Source organism: Sarcophilus harrisii, chromosome 5 (assembly GCF_902635505.1).
Source record: "Sarcophilus harrisii chromosome 5, mSarHar1.11, whole genome shotgun sequence".
Taxonomy (NCBI): Eukaryota; Metazoa; Chordata; class Mammalia; order Dasyuromorphia; family Dasyuridae; genus Sarcophilus; species Sarcophilus harrisii.
Genome location: NC_045430.1, coordinates 228,564,799 through 228,579,039, shown reverse-complemented (window position 1 = coordinate 228,579,039; position 14,241 = coordinate 228,564,799).

Below are 14,241 nucleotides of genomic sequence, written 5' to 3'. Positions count from 1 at the left end.
ATTCAATCCTTAATAATAATGAAGCATTCACTTTGGTTTGAGCTACCTAATGAAATAGGAAGCTCAAGAAGCAGTTTTTGGTGGAAAATAAGAATGCTAAAATCAGCCAAGACTCCTCTTCCTAAATTCAAATCTGACCTCAGACACTTAACTCATTTTATGACTCTCAACAAGTCACTTAACCCTGTATGGCTCAGTTATTCATTTTCAAAATGACCTAGAGAAGGAAATGACAAACCACTCAAGTATCTTTGCCATGAAAATCCCACATGGAATCACTAAAAATCTGAAATGACTGAACAACAATTACAAAAATAATCCTATAGAACCAAAGGTTCCCTTTTCTCCAATTTGCTATATGACATCAGCAAGTCATTTAAACTATTTAAGCATTTATTCCCTTATTTATAAATTGGAGAGATTAAAAACTTAAACTAAATATGATCAAATGAGATAACATATGTTAAGTACTTTGTAAATTTCAAAGTATTATGTATAGATAATAGATAATAATTAGAACTCTCAGGATCAATTTCCTGAGGCAGGAAGAGAAATTTCTATAAAATAATGTAAAATGACATTTTTCATTAAATGTAATATTGTTAATTGTTAATCCAGTAGACTATAAACTCCCTAAAGTCAGGAATTTTGTCTTTGTATTCCCATCAGTTGATGGGATGTTTAGTACATGGTAGTTGCTTTGTTGAACTAATCAGGAATGAGATAAAGAAAATCCATAAGTAGTCCCCTCCTCAAAAAAAAAAAACTTATCTAAATGTTCTTACCAAGACTGTCAACATGGAGCATAACTATTGAATTTGAAGGAATATCTTTTTCCTTTCTTTATTTCCACCAGTTTTGATAATAAGGAGAGACAATAGAGATAGAGTTTAGATTAAAAGGGGGCTTTCAGCCTTACAAAAAAAAGTCAATTCAGATAGAGATAATAGCTAATATTACATGATAAATGCATTAGAGAAGTATATAATAAAATGCTGTATGAGAGAGAAAATGTTGCCAGACTGGAGTTTGAATACTGCCTTTAGGCACTAGGTAGCTGAGTGACCCTGAGCAAGGAACTTAATCTTCATTACCTTCAGTATCCTTATCTGTAAAATGGGAATAATAATATTTCCCTCACAAGGTTGTTAGGAGGATCAGCTAAACCATTTATGCAAAGTTCTTTGTGGTAGATATAAATAGTGAGAATTGAAATCCAGGGCTGGAGAGGGGAATATGGAGAATTTGCTGAAATTTATGTTTCTAAATTGGAAATGTAAGGGTAGCATCAGGTTGTAAAAAATCTTGCAGAATGTAGATTTTACTCAGGAGACAATAGGTAGATACTAAAGACATAACTATATATATATATAATATATATATATATTATATATATATATATTATATTATTCTGAACGATAGATGTGAGGAGGTGGGGAGTAGAAATGGGAAGACATAAAAAGGCTACTAAAAAAGTCCATATGAACATATGAGAGCCAATTGTTATTACTGTTGATGTTTGTCCTTTGTTCTTGAAGAAGATCATGACTTCAGGGAAGTGATGTCCTGACTTCAAGTGGATTGGATTTAAGGGAGGGAGGGAGGGCTATGCAAAGTCACCAGCCTCACTTTCCCTTCCTGAACCATCTGGGTCCAGTGGCAGACATAGCTCAGGATAACTGGAGATGGCCCTAAATGCTGTGGGAGACCTTTATAAGCTAAGGTCTTCAACAGGTCTCAGTTTGACTGAGGCAACACCCATTTAGTGATTAAAGCTTAGGTAGAAAATAAGGCAAAGAATGGCCTTTTTTGCCTGGTCAAGAGCTAGTACTGAGATGATGGCAGAGTAGTTAAAAAGCACTAAGAAAGATATTCTGGAGTGAGAATTGACAGGATCTAGTATCTGATTATAAGATTGAGAGCAGATAGGGAGAGAAGATTCCTTGGGGAATAAAGTAAATAATGGTTCCATAGACATTGTAAAGTTCAAAGAAACATCAGATTTAATTCATAAATGTTTTGGGCCAAGTTGACCTTGAAGGGCCATAGGAACTTCTAATTGGAATAGCTGTAGGTCTGAAGCTCTAATGAGAAGTCAGGCCTGGAGATTTAAATTAGGGAATTATGTGTATAAAAATTTTATATATATATATATATATATATATATATATATATATACATATATATATATATGTTATATGTAGTAGAAGCTACACAGATGCTAATGACTTTGTCAAGGATATAAAAAGAGAAAAAAGAAGAAAAAGACTGACTCCTTCTTGGGTAACATTAAAGTGTGAAAAAAAAAAAGTGATGGATTAGCAATGGACATAAAGAGAGAGCAGTTAGAAAGGAAGGAGGAGAACCTAAAAAGATATCATTGATGCAAAGGGGAGAGGAAGTATCCAGTACAAAGAATTGGCCCACGTTTTCTGAAAACTGCCTGAGAAAAAAAAATAAAATAAAATAAAAAAGGAAGAGCTAGGTTATCTACAAACACAATTAGTTTCCAAGTATCATAGAATTGATGATGGTTTCATCTGACTTGAGAGGAACATTTTCTAAAGCATCTGGCATGTCATAGCTGTCAAGAATGAAATATTTTCACAGCAATTTACAGTGAAATGAAAATCTTCCATCAGACTTCACAAGTGAATTCATCATACCTTTTGAAGCAACAGATTTTCTGATTTTAACCACAACTTAGGTTCTTTTACTTTTCTCAAATGCTAAATTTATCCTCATGTACAACACTGAAGAAACTAAAGGTGTTCACTTCAAACAGGCAAAGTCCATTCCATCAACATGGGATGGGTCATGGGAGGAATCCCAGTGCTGACATAGTAGATTAAAGTTATAATCTTTCTCATTCACAATAATCTCATTAAAAAAAAAAAAAGCTTTCCCCCTAAACTTCCATGGAAAGGATACAGTTTTCTCTTGATTGTTTGCTTTTTTATGCTTAATTTAAAATTTTCTCAAACAGTATTATAGCATTAATTAAATACCTTGACAATAAAAATAATTTATAAAGAAAAAAAAGGTAAATTATATCCCCAAAGCAGCTCATTTGACTTCTATGTAACTATGATTTTTAGGAAAATTTTCCCCATATGGAAATAAAAATGTCCTCTTCTCTAATTTCTGTGTATATTTGAATTATTGCCTTCTGGAGCCAGGATAATTATGATGAATTCCTCTTCTGTCTAATAGCTTTTTAAACATTTAAAGGCATCAGTTGTATTCCCCATCCATTCTTTCCCATTGCCACTCTTCATCTCTGCTCCTAAATATTCTCTCTATCTCATGGTTATACCTCCTAGAACTGTTATAATTTATTCTTTTGTTGGAACTAAGGGGAAAAATGATATTTGGGCTAAGCATTATATTTTAATAGTATAGGGAATTCCTGGTGAGGAAACTTCCTCTTACAAGAAGATGTACTGATGTCTATTACTTCTAGTCTTGAAAAGTTGCCTGGAGACCTGTTAGGTAACTTAGCTCAGTTCTCATACCCAGGATGTATTAGTGGCGGAACCTGAATCCACATCTTCCTGATGATAAGTCACCTCTCCATTCACTATTGCACATAACACCTAACTGAAATTATTAGAGTTATTTACCTAGACCAATAGCACCAATAATCTCACTTGTGTTCTTTCCCTCCTCTTGTATTTTCAGTGCCTGGAATAAGACCTAATTGATGGAGACCAACCTAACCAGTGAGCAATGAGTGATCTCGGCAGAGAAATAAGCTGCAGTGCTGGGCTTTGTTCTCCTACAAATGAGGCAGCAGTGGGTAACATCCTGCTAGGCAGAAAATAATCCACTCAGTGCCAAGCTGTTAGCTCTCCTGAAAGGGGAGGAGGGACAAATGCGGGCAGCATCCAACCATTTTTATGTTCCAGGTCAGGATGACACAATGCACACTCATCAGGCTCTATCATCCACACTTTGCTGTCCTATATCCAGATGGTGTTTCATACTCATTCAGTTTGAATTGCTTATCTCCCTGGCTGAGCCCAGTGATCCTTTCATATTTGTGTGGAAATTCCTTCTGGCAATAGGAAGTTGTGTAAAAAAGGAAATGAGGGGCCATCTTAATGAAATGGTATTATTTTCAGAGGATCAGAATAGAAATGTATCTCAAAATCCATGCTGTTCCTATATATGACTTCATTAACCCTGTGGGGGAAGTATGTCACCATAGGAAGTGTTAAATCAAGTTACCATTGGTGAAAAAAACATGAAATTTCTTCAATGTCATTTCCTTAAATTATGGGAGAATTTTTTGCAAGGCAAGAAACTACATGAATACTCAGGAGGAAATTTTAGATTTTTTTAAAAAGTATTATTATTATTATTGTTAATACCCAATATTTTTGTAGTATTTTGAGTTTTGCAAAGATATATATATGATATATATATATATATATATATATATATATATATAACGAAAGGTTAAGAGAGAGATTAAATACCTTTTCTTGGGAAACATACCTAGTAAGGGACTGGAAAAGAATTCAAACTCAGCACTTCTTGACACTGATTCCCAGTATTTTATCCACTCTGCCACTTGGATACTTCCTACTTACACTAACTAGTCACTTGTACTCTTAACTACAAGTGAGAAAGCATACAGGTTTCATAATTGGGAGCCATTATTGTTGATTTCTAAAAAATACCTTGCATGTTCTAGGCTTCTGGTGGGTGCTTTATTAGAAAAGATTTGCACTCTTGGCTTCTTTACTTATTTTATGCCCTTTAAGAAATCATATTGAGAGTCACAGAGTCCTCATTTCTAAGAAGACGCAATTAGAAGAAATGAGTTCTAAGGTTCCTTCTATCCCTAAAAGTCTTGAAGGCATTGGTGGAAAGAATGCTAATACTGGAATTGAAGGACATGGGTTTAAATCCCACTGTGACATTTACTAGTTATATAATACTGGATGAGTACCAAATTCCCAGGGGTTCACTTTCCTCATTTGTACAATGAGGAAGTTATGTCAGATGACCTCTAATAGAGATCCCTTCAAGTTCTAAATTTAGACATTTTCTAGTGGCAAGTGAAGAATTAATCTGGCCTTCAATATTTGTGAATCTTAAGTTATTTAGAATTCTGAAAATAGGATTTGGGTCCATTTGAAAACCTTCTGCTTCTTATGCCTTAACTTTTCTGTGTCATTATAATGATCAAATTTGGTACTGAGGAAAGAGATCAGAAAATATTCCTTCCTTCCATTCTCTGAAATGATGAGGGTTTATAGGTATGGAATGCGCAATGTTGCATTATTATCAGAATTGCATTGATGTTGAATGAGTTGATTTTGCTGAATTATTTTTTCTTCCATTTTTTATTCTTTGTTACAAGGGATGACTAAATGATTGGGGAAGAGGGAAAGGACATATTAAGAAAGATATTATATAAGCAAAAGATGCCAATAATACTTTATAATATATCTTATTGATATTTTATATACTATATATAATTTTATATAATCCATATCTCTGTCCTTTCCCCTCCCAGAGCCATAGTTAAAACAAATATTTAAATAGAAAAAGAGAGAAAAAAATCAGCAAAAATGATTAATGTACAGAAAAAAAAATCTGCTGTTACATGAACCATTTCACTCCTATGTACCTGTCCCAACTTCCCCTGCAAAAGTAGGATGGGCGCAGGGAAGTGTATTTTCACATTTCTTCTTTGGGTAAAAGTTTGTTCATTGTACTTATGCAGCATTCATTTTCTATTGTTTTGTGGTTGTAGATCTTTTCATTTATACTGAGTTATTTGGCTCTCAATACATCACTTTGCATCAGCTGATATAGACCTTTCCATGTTTCTCTGTATTCATCATATTTGTAGTTTCTTCAAGCAAAGTAATAGACTATAACTTTTATGTATTTATGTACCATGCCATTTAGACATTTCCCAATTGATGAGCATATATTTTATTTCTAGCTATTTGCTGCTATAAATATTTTTGGATATGTGGCACCTTTCTTTTTCTTAACAATGTCAATAACTTTTTTTTAAAGAAAGATTTTCATTTTTGTTTTTCCTTTTAGGGGTGAGAATTTTACCATTTTCTTAAAGTGTAAATTGTATCATAATAGAAATGGCCTTAAGGTTTTCTTCACAAGTTGAGATACATCCATTGAACCACCTTATTTTCTACCTGGGAGTAATTTTCTAGTGAGGAAGCAATATGATCACACCTTTCATTTGCAGGGTCAGCAAATGCACCCTAGGTAATAAAACCTGCTATTCCTCTTGTACTATCAGAGCCAAATGATGTTAATGACTGAGGAGCATATGGAGCATGGGCCCAATCCCTTTAGCAATTTTGCCAGACTGGGTGATTTTCCACCCAATTGGTCTGATTGAAATGTGAAATTGTGGGGAAACTCCACTGAAGGTTTTGTGGCTTAGACTAAATCACAAAAGGGGGATTCATGGCCCAGATCTTCCTCTTTCCAGCTGATTCGTTTTTGATTAGAGGATGAAACCCTTTAGTGACCACGACTAGGTCAGCTTATCCTTTCCCAAGAATTCCCTTTGTATCCAGTTTCCACATTGAAACTTCTAGGAAGGAAAATAGATCCCCTCCCTTGGCATCCCATCCCACTTTTTCATAACTCTTATTCAAGAATCAACCTTTTTTTGTGTCAGTGACCACTTTGTTATTGTGGTGAAACATATGGATCCCTTCTCAAAATAATGTTACTAAATGTACCAAATAAAATACATAGGATTAAACAAACACTATTTAAGTTAAGTTTATATATATATATATATATATATACACATATATATACATATATGTGTATATATATATATATAGTTATCAAACTCTTCCTCATAATAGGCCTAAATCTTCCTCTTTCCATTTTCCTATTTATGCCTTTGAAAAGTACCAAGCAGAGCAAAACTAATGATTTCTCAATGGTCTGTGACCTTACAAAAATGACTACCATAGAACTGGCAACAGAATTCCAAAAGGGCTCTGAGCAGGAAAAATATATAGTAATCTGAATGCCGCCTTGAGTAGCATTAATGACTTGCTTTATTTCACTTAGTTTCTTCTCAGTTAATGGACTGGCCACCTCTAGCAGTTTGAATGAATTTGAATTGTTACTTTCCTTAGGCTAACAGGAACCTCTTTTCTCCCACTCTCACACTGTTAAGTCGTGTTCTTCCTAAGTTGTGTCCAAATGCCTAATTTGACTGAATTTTTTTTATTAGCAAACATAACTAAGAAATACTCACCTACTGTGTATTAAGACATGGGTTGAAAGGTTAAAATGACTGATTCGTGTCACCATGTTGACTTGAGACATTTGGTTTAGTTCCACTTTCAACAGCTTTCAAAGTAAGAATATTTCTACTTCTAGGTAACCTTGACAGAGTTGAAATGACAATGTCAAACACATGATTAACGAATCAATAATGAAAACTCAGACATGGTCTTGGGTCAGGATTGGTATGATAAAGAGTGCTATAATATAACTTTCACTCCAAATTTCTCCCTGATTTATTTTTCATTCCAATTGGCACAAGTGAAGGTACAGAAGCCCATTTATCAGAAATGCAGGCAGATGTTATTTAAAAGAAATGAACCAAACTTCTAGTGCAATGGTTCCCAATCTGTGGGCCCCAGACTCCAAACATTATAATGGAGGAATCAGTTATTTACATCTCATTAAACGTCTTAGTACACAAATAAGAAAAAAATCTTTTGATGGAATGCTGTATATGCCTATGTATGACATTATTTAATTTAAAATTTAATAGTTTAAAATTATACTAACATTTATAAGGAATTTTTGTATAAGCATCTTTAGAAATGCTATCATCACCATCATCATGCATTTGCAAAATACATATCTTTTCTCATTTGATCTGCACAAAAACAGTATGAGATAAATCATAATTATCCCCATTTTATAGATGAGGAAAACTGAAACATAGAAAACTTAAGTGCCTTCAGGTTCATACAGCCAGTAAGTGTCTGAAGCAGGATTTGAACTCTATGTCTGACACTCTATTTATTGTTCCATCTAATCAGAAGAACAAGCCCTGGATAGATTAATGTGGAGGCAATTTATTACAACCAGAAAAGTGCTGGCTCTGAAATTTGAAAACAATTCAAATCTTAACTCTAAACTTACTACCTTTTTAACTTCAAATAAGTCTTCCCCAAATCTCTATTTTGAGGTTCTTTCTTTATGTTAATAATTTCTCTCTTATATTAATAATCAATTGTTAAATTAGGACCGGGATTCTTTTTAGAAGTTTGTAGGTTGTTCAGCCTCTGAAGGGCATTGTTGATGGATGAGATTACCCAAATCCTCAGGTACATGCCTTTTGCTCCTGGATAGGAGGCCTAAATAGAGAAATTTAGTTAATCTAAGATGAATTCTGGCCCATTTTGTTTCATTTGGGTAGCTTTAGAGCAGGAAATGTTAGATCCTTTTATCTAAATTACCCAAGATGGGGTAATATGGATATTATCTATATCCATATTTTTTTCTTTTTGCTTTTCATTTTTTTTCTTTGATCAAGATTTAGTGAGCAGTCACCTTCCCACAGCAATCTCATGATAATATTCATTCTTCTCATTAATTGTTAACTAAACAGAGTTTATTATCATCCTCAAGAATACCCACTTTTCCAAGGGCAAACACCAAGTTCATTGTGTCCTGATCTGAACTCTGATTCCTTCCTAGAGTACTTAGCCTAACCCTTGATATTTATCTCCTACTTCTATGTCACAGTTGTACACTAGTTGATGACTTGAGATTCATCATTGCCTTTGATTCCTACCTTCTTTCAAATTCTCTTGACCCTTTGGCTTATTTATTTCATGTCTTGATGAATGATCTTTGCTTGCTTAAAAGATGATTTGCAATCTTCTCTGTGGATTTCAAAAAGAATCAAATCAAGGTCAAACTTTGATCATATTTTGCAAAATTTTCCAATACAATCTTTCAAGAAGATATCAGTGACATAGCTTTGTTCTAATAACAGGAATGTCAACTTTGTTAAAGAAATAGATACTTGTTAGATTTCTCTAAAAATGGATCAAACGCAAAAACTGGGGAACTATTTTCTTGGTGTCTTTCTAGGAAAATAACCTATACAGTCTACTAGTTGAAGGTCCAGTTTTTGGAAGAAAATACATGTTGGCCCATTTTCCAAATGCAAGAATTGAATGGCATTTTAATATAACTTGCCATTTCCAGGATGCTATTGCATAAGGATAAGCATAATTTGTCTCCCTGGTAAAGGCAATAGTGGAGTCATACACAATTTATGACTTTGAGAGAGCCATGTGAATCATTAATTCAATCATAGCCTGTTTCCAATAACAACAGTAAAGCTCCACCACAAGCATCCATAGAAATAGTCAGCCTAAGTCATCTGTATACTTTTGCACTCGTTATATTTATGAAAATGAAGGTGTCAAAGGTGATGGAAAATTATCCCTTAGAAACTGAAGAGAAGTAGTACAACTCATTATTATTATGGGTGACTTAGGTGGGGAAACTAATTTGTTCCCTGACAGAATGTTTGATTTACCAGCTGAATGATTCACACCTAATTGGAAATTTGTAGCAAAGCTGAATGTCTAATTACAAAGATAAGCTAGATTTTTAGTTCAAAGATAGTCAGGGAGAAGAGCCTACTAAGAATTGAGAAGACACTTAGGGAAATTTACCTTATAAAGTCCAAGTTGAGAGCTGTGATTAAATGTGGATCATTCCTTATTAATTGCTAAATAAGCAAGTATTTAAAAAATCTTTATTTCTTTACTCAATAAAGAGGTAGCCAATGTGCCTATAGTATTTGTTTATAAGGACTTGAAGCAAAAGCTAAATAGTGGAAATTATAGATTGGAAAGGGGGCAGATAGCAGTTGATAATTTTGACTTGCCTGTTTGTAAGCTACCATGCAAGGTCATTATGAGAAAAATATTTGAAAATATGTAGAAGTGGCAGTTATTATTAAGTGACCTATACATAGAAATGGCAACCTACCCTCACCGCAGCTGTGAGCACACTGAACAAATCTGGAGCTTTTAGGTGCCCATCTGGTTATCTTATTCCCAAAACCCAGAGCTCAGGCCATTCAACCATGGCTTGAGTAAAATAGGCTTTTGTGGATGAAACCAAGAAAACAATCAACATTTATAACATTTTTATGACACAATAATTTTCCTCACCCTAAATAAGCAACTTATTTCAAACAAAGTTTGGGAAATATCCCTTTAAAAATCCATTAGAAAAATTTAGGCTGCCTGGAGACATTTTCCTCTATACCCTACTACCTCCCATTAGCTCTTTTTTTTCAAGGAATTGTTTCTGCTCCTTCTTCCTACACAAATAAGCTTACCTGTGACTAATAGCATAAGAACTGAGCACCTGCTTTGTATTTATTTTTTTCCTGATTCAGTTTCCAGGGTGATTAAAAAGAACTAAATGGGCTCAGGTAAACAAGCCAGAACTTTGCCAGTTTTATCATTCCCCAGAATTAACCCTAGAGAGAGCATGTAAGGAGAAAGAAGCAGAAAACTAGTTTCAGGGAGAAATATAATGTAATGCTCACCAACCAATAGGTAGAAATCCCTAAAAAAAAAAAAAAAAAAGTGGAAACAGTGCCCCCATTCACAAGTGACCTATCATTATTTAGTTTCCATTCCATTTTTTTTCAGCCAAAGCTGAAATTACTTGGTTTAGATAATTCTGACTAATTTTTTTTTCCATTTGAATTGAACCTTAAAGAATTGAATTCTAAGATTCAGAACAGGTTGATGACATCAATTGAAAACAAATGAAAATGGATATACTCAGTCATTGGAAAGGCAGATGATAAGAGAAAAAGAAAACCTCTTCTTCTCCAACCTGATTCCCCAATATACCCAAAATGTTCAATGGAAACATGTCACAAAGATAAAAATAACAACTAACATTTACCCAGCATGTGCCAGGCACATATCTAAACATACAAAGCAGACGTTTGTATTTGCAATAAGGTAATATGATTCTTCTCACCTAGGACTAAATAGTGTCCAGTGGAATCTTTAGACTTGTGAGTAAATATTTTTCTTGTTAATTCAAACAAGGCAAGTCAACAAATATTTATTAATCACCTCTTTATATAAAAGTACTGAGGTAGGAAATGGGTATATAAAAATGAAGAATCACATGGCCCTGATTTTAAGAAGCTTATAATCTAGTCACATTGGTTCTTAACTTGGGGTTCATGAATTTTTAAAAAGAATTTTGTTTGGCAAGTTTATTTGTCTCCTTCCAATCTACTCTCCCCCCAAAGAAAGAAAAGTTTCTTATAAAAAATGTCATAGTCAAGGAGGATAAATTCCCTTAGTGATCCCATAAAAAAAAAGTCATCTCATTCTGTACCTGAATCCATCACTTCTCTGTTAAGAGGTAAATAGAATGCTTAATCTTTGGACCTCTGAAATCATAGATGATCATTGCTTTGATCAGAGTTCTTAACAGCTTGGAGTTTTCTCTTTCTCCTAAAGTATTGGTTTTCCAGTAAACAATTAATTGATCCTCCAGCCTGTATCTTTCCTCTCTCCCTCCATCTTCCACATGGCTAATAACATTTGAGTAAAGGACAGATCTGACTTTGTTACTCAACTGCTTAAAAAAAAACTTGTTTAGAGTATTAAATCCAAACTTCAGTCTTTTGTAGTTTGGTCTACCTTTCCAACCTTGTTTCTCTTCTCCTCTCTTCTCTTCTCTTCTATTCTTCTATTCTCCATATTCCAGCCAAACTTAATTAGGATTTATTCACTAAATTCTTTATTCTACCTCTTGGTGTATTGGCTAAAGTTATCCCATATGTACATATACATACATATATGTATATATATATATATATATATATATATATATATAAGACTTTTCTAGGTACTAGAGATATTTAAAAAATGAAATAATACCTGCCTTCAAGATTGATACATTCTACTGACATTAAGGAGTGAAACATATTAAAATATGTTAATATGAGGTAATTTGAGAAAAGAGAGATTACTAACAACATTGTTTTGTGTATAATAGATCCTTAATAAATGCTTGCTGACTGATTGAATCAAGGAAGCTCCACAAATCCTGAAGAAACATTAAAATTTACTTATTAAGTACTTATGAGATTGAATTGTATCAATAGGAAGCATATAAAAAAAGCAAATTAGATCTTCTGGAATATGCTATAATTAGAATCTCTTTTTAGTAAGAGGTGATTAGGGAAAAATAATATTCACTCATTTTTGCATGGTTATTTAAAGTTTACGAAGCACTTTCTTCACCACCATTAATGAAATATTTCATTTTACAAATAAGGAAAAGGAGAATCAGGTTAAGCAATATAAGAATCATAGAACTTCAGAGCTAGAAGTAATCCTTGGACCTAGCACCTAGACTGCCCCACAGTCACACAACTAGGAAATATTGAAGAAAGGCATACCATTGAGTGTATTATAACAATGACGCCTTTCTTCAATAAGGCCTGCTACAATATACTCAATGGTATATAAAGGGTCTGCTATAATAAACTGTTTACATATTATGGCTTGCATGTGGAAAATGGTCAGTTTTTGGATTAAAAGAAAAACAATTTTAACCACTTTTTACACTGCTTGATGTGATTTTAACTAAATTCAAATGTACCTCAGATGCAAATAAAGTACTGATGGTTGGTTGGTTGCTGTCCTTCATTCTCAAAGAGGACCAAAATGATATCACTATGTTAGAGTCAAGTTACAGTGTGTCTTAACTGTGGCTAATTAGACCAACATGAGCTTAGAATACTCTGCCACAGGTCAGACCCAAATAGTCTGTGTAAATATTCGGGGTGGATTTTCTAAATGTGTATATCACAGAGACAAGCTGGATATATTCCCAGTAAGATCAGGGGTGAAACAAGGATGCTCATTATCAACATTATTATTTAACATGATACTAGAAATATTAGCCTTAGCAATAAGAAAAAATTTTTAAAGTAATTAGAATAGGTAATGAAGAAATAAAACTATGACACTTTGCAGGTGATATAGTAATATATTTAGAGAATCCTAAAAATTCATCCAAAAACCTACTGGAAACAATGAACAGCTTTAGCAAAGTTGCAGGATATAAAATAAACCCACACTCATCATCAAAATTTCTATATATTACTGACAAAACCTATCAGTAAAATATATAAAGAGAAATTCCATTTAAAATTACTGTAGACAACATAAAATACTTGGGGATCTACCCACTAGGACCACCTATGAACTATATGAACATAATTACAAAATACTTCTCACACAAAAGCCACATTTAAACAATTGGAAAAATATCCTGCTCATGGTTAGGCTGAACTAATATAATAAAAATGGCAATTCTTCCTAAATTGGTCTACTTGTTCAGTGCCATACCAATAAAACTGCCAAAACATTATTTTGTAGATGTAGAAAAATAATAACAAAATTCATCCAAAAGAACAAACGGTCAAGAATATCAAGTGAATTAATAAAAAAAAATATATAAGGTATAGTGACTTAGCAGTACCCCTAAAACTATATTAAAATAAAGCAACAGTCATCAAAAGCATTTGCTACTGGCTAAGAAATAAGAGTGGTGGATCAGTAGAATAGACTAAATACACATGACAATAATAAAACCTATTACAATCTAGTATAGATAAACCCCCAAACTTCAGAATCTGGAATAAGAACGCACTATTTGACAAAAATTGCTAGGAAAACTGGAAAATAATATGCAATAAACTCAGCATAGACCTACATAAGGTCAAAATGTATACAGGATTTAGGCATAAAGGATAATATCATAAACAAATTAGGAAAGCTAGGAATAATTTACCTATCAAATTTTTGGAGAAGGAAAGAATTTATGACCAAAGAAGAACTAGACAACATGATAAAAGGTAAATTGGACAACTTTGATTGCATTAAATTAAAAAGGGTTTGCATAAACAAAACCAACAGAAACAAAATTAAAAGGAAAATGCAAAGCTGGGAAAAAATCTTTACAGCCAATATTTCTGATAAAGAGCTCATTTCTAAAATATATAAAAAACTGTGTCAAATTTGTAAGAATAAAATTCATTCCCCAGTTGATAAATGATCAAATAAAATGAATAGACAATTTTCAGAAGAGGAAATTAAAGCCATCTATATAGTTATAAGAAAAAAATGTTCTAAGTCA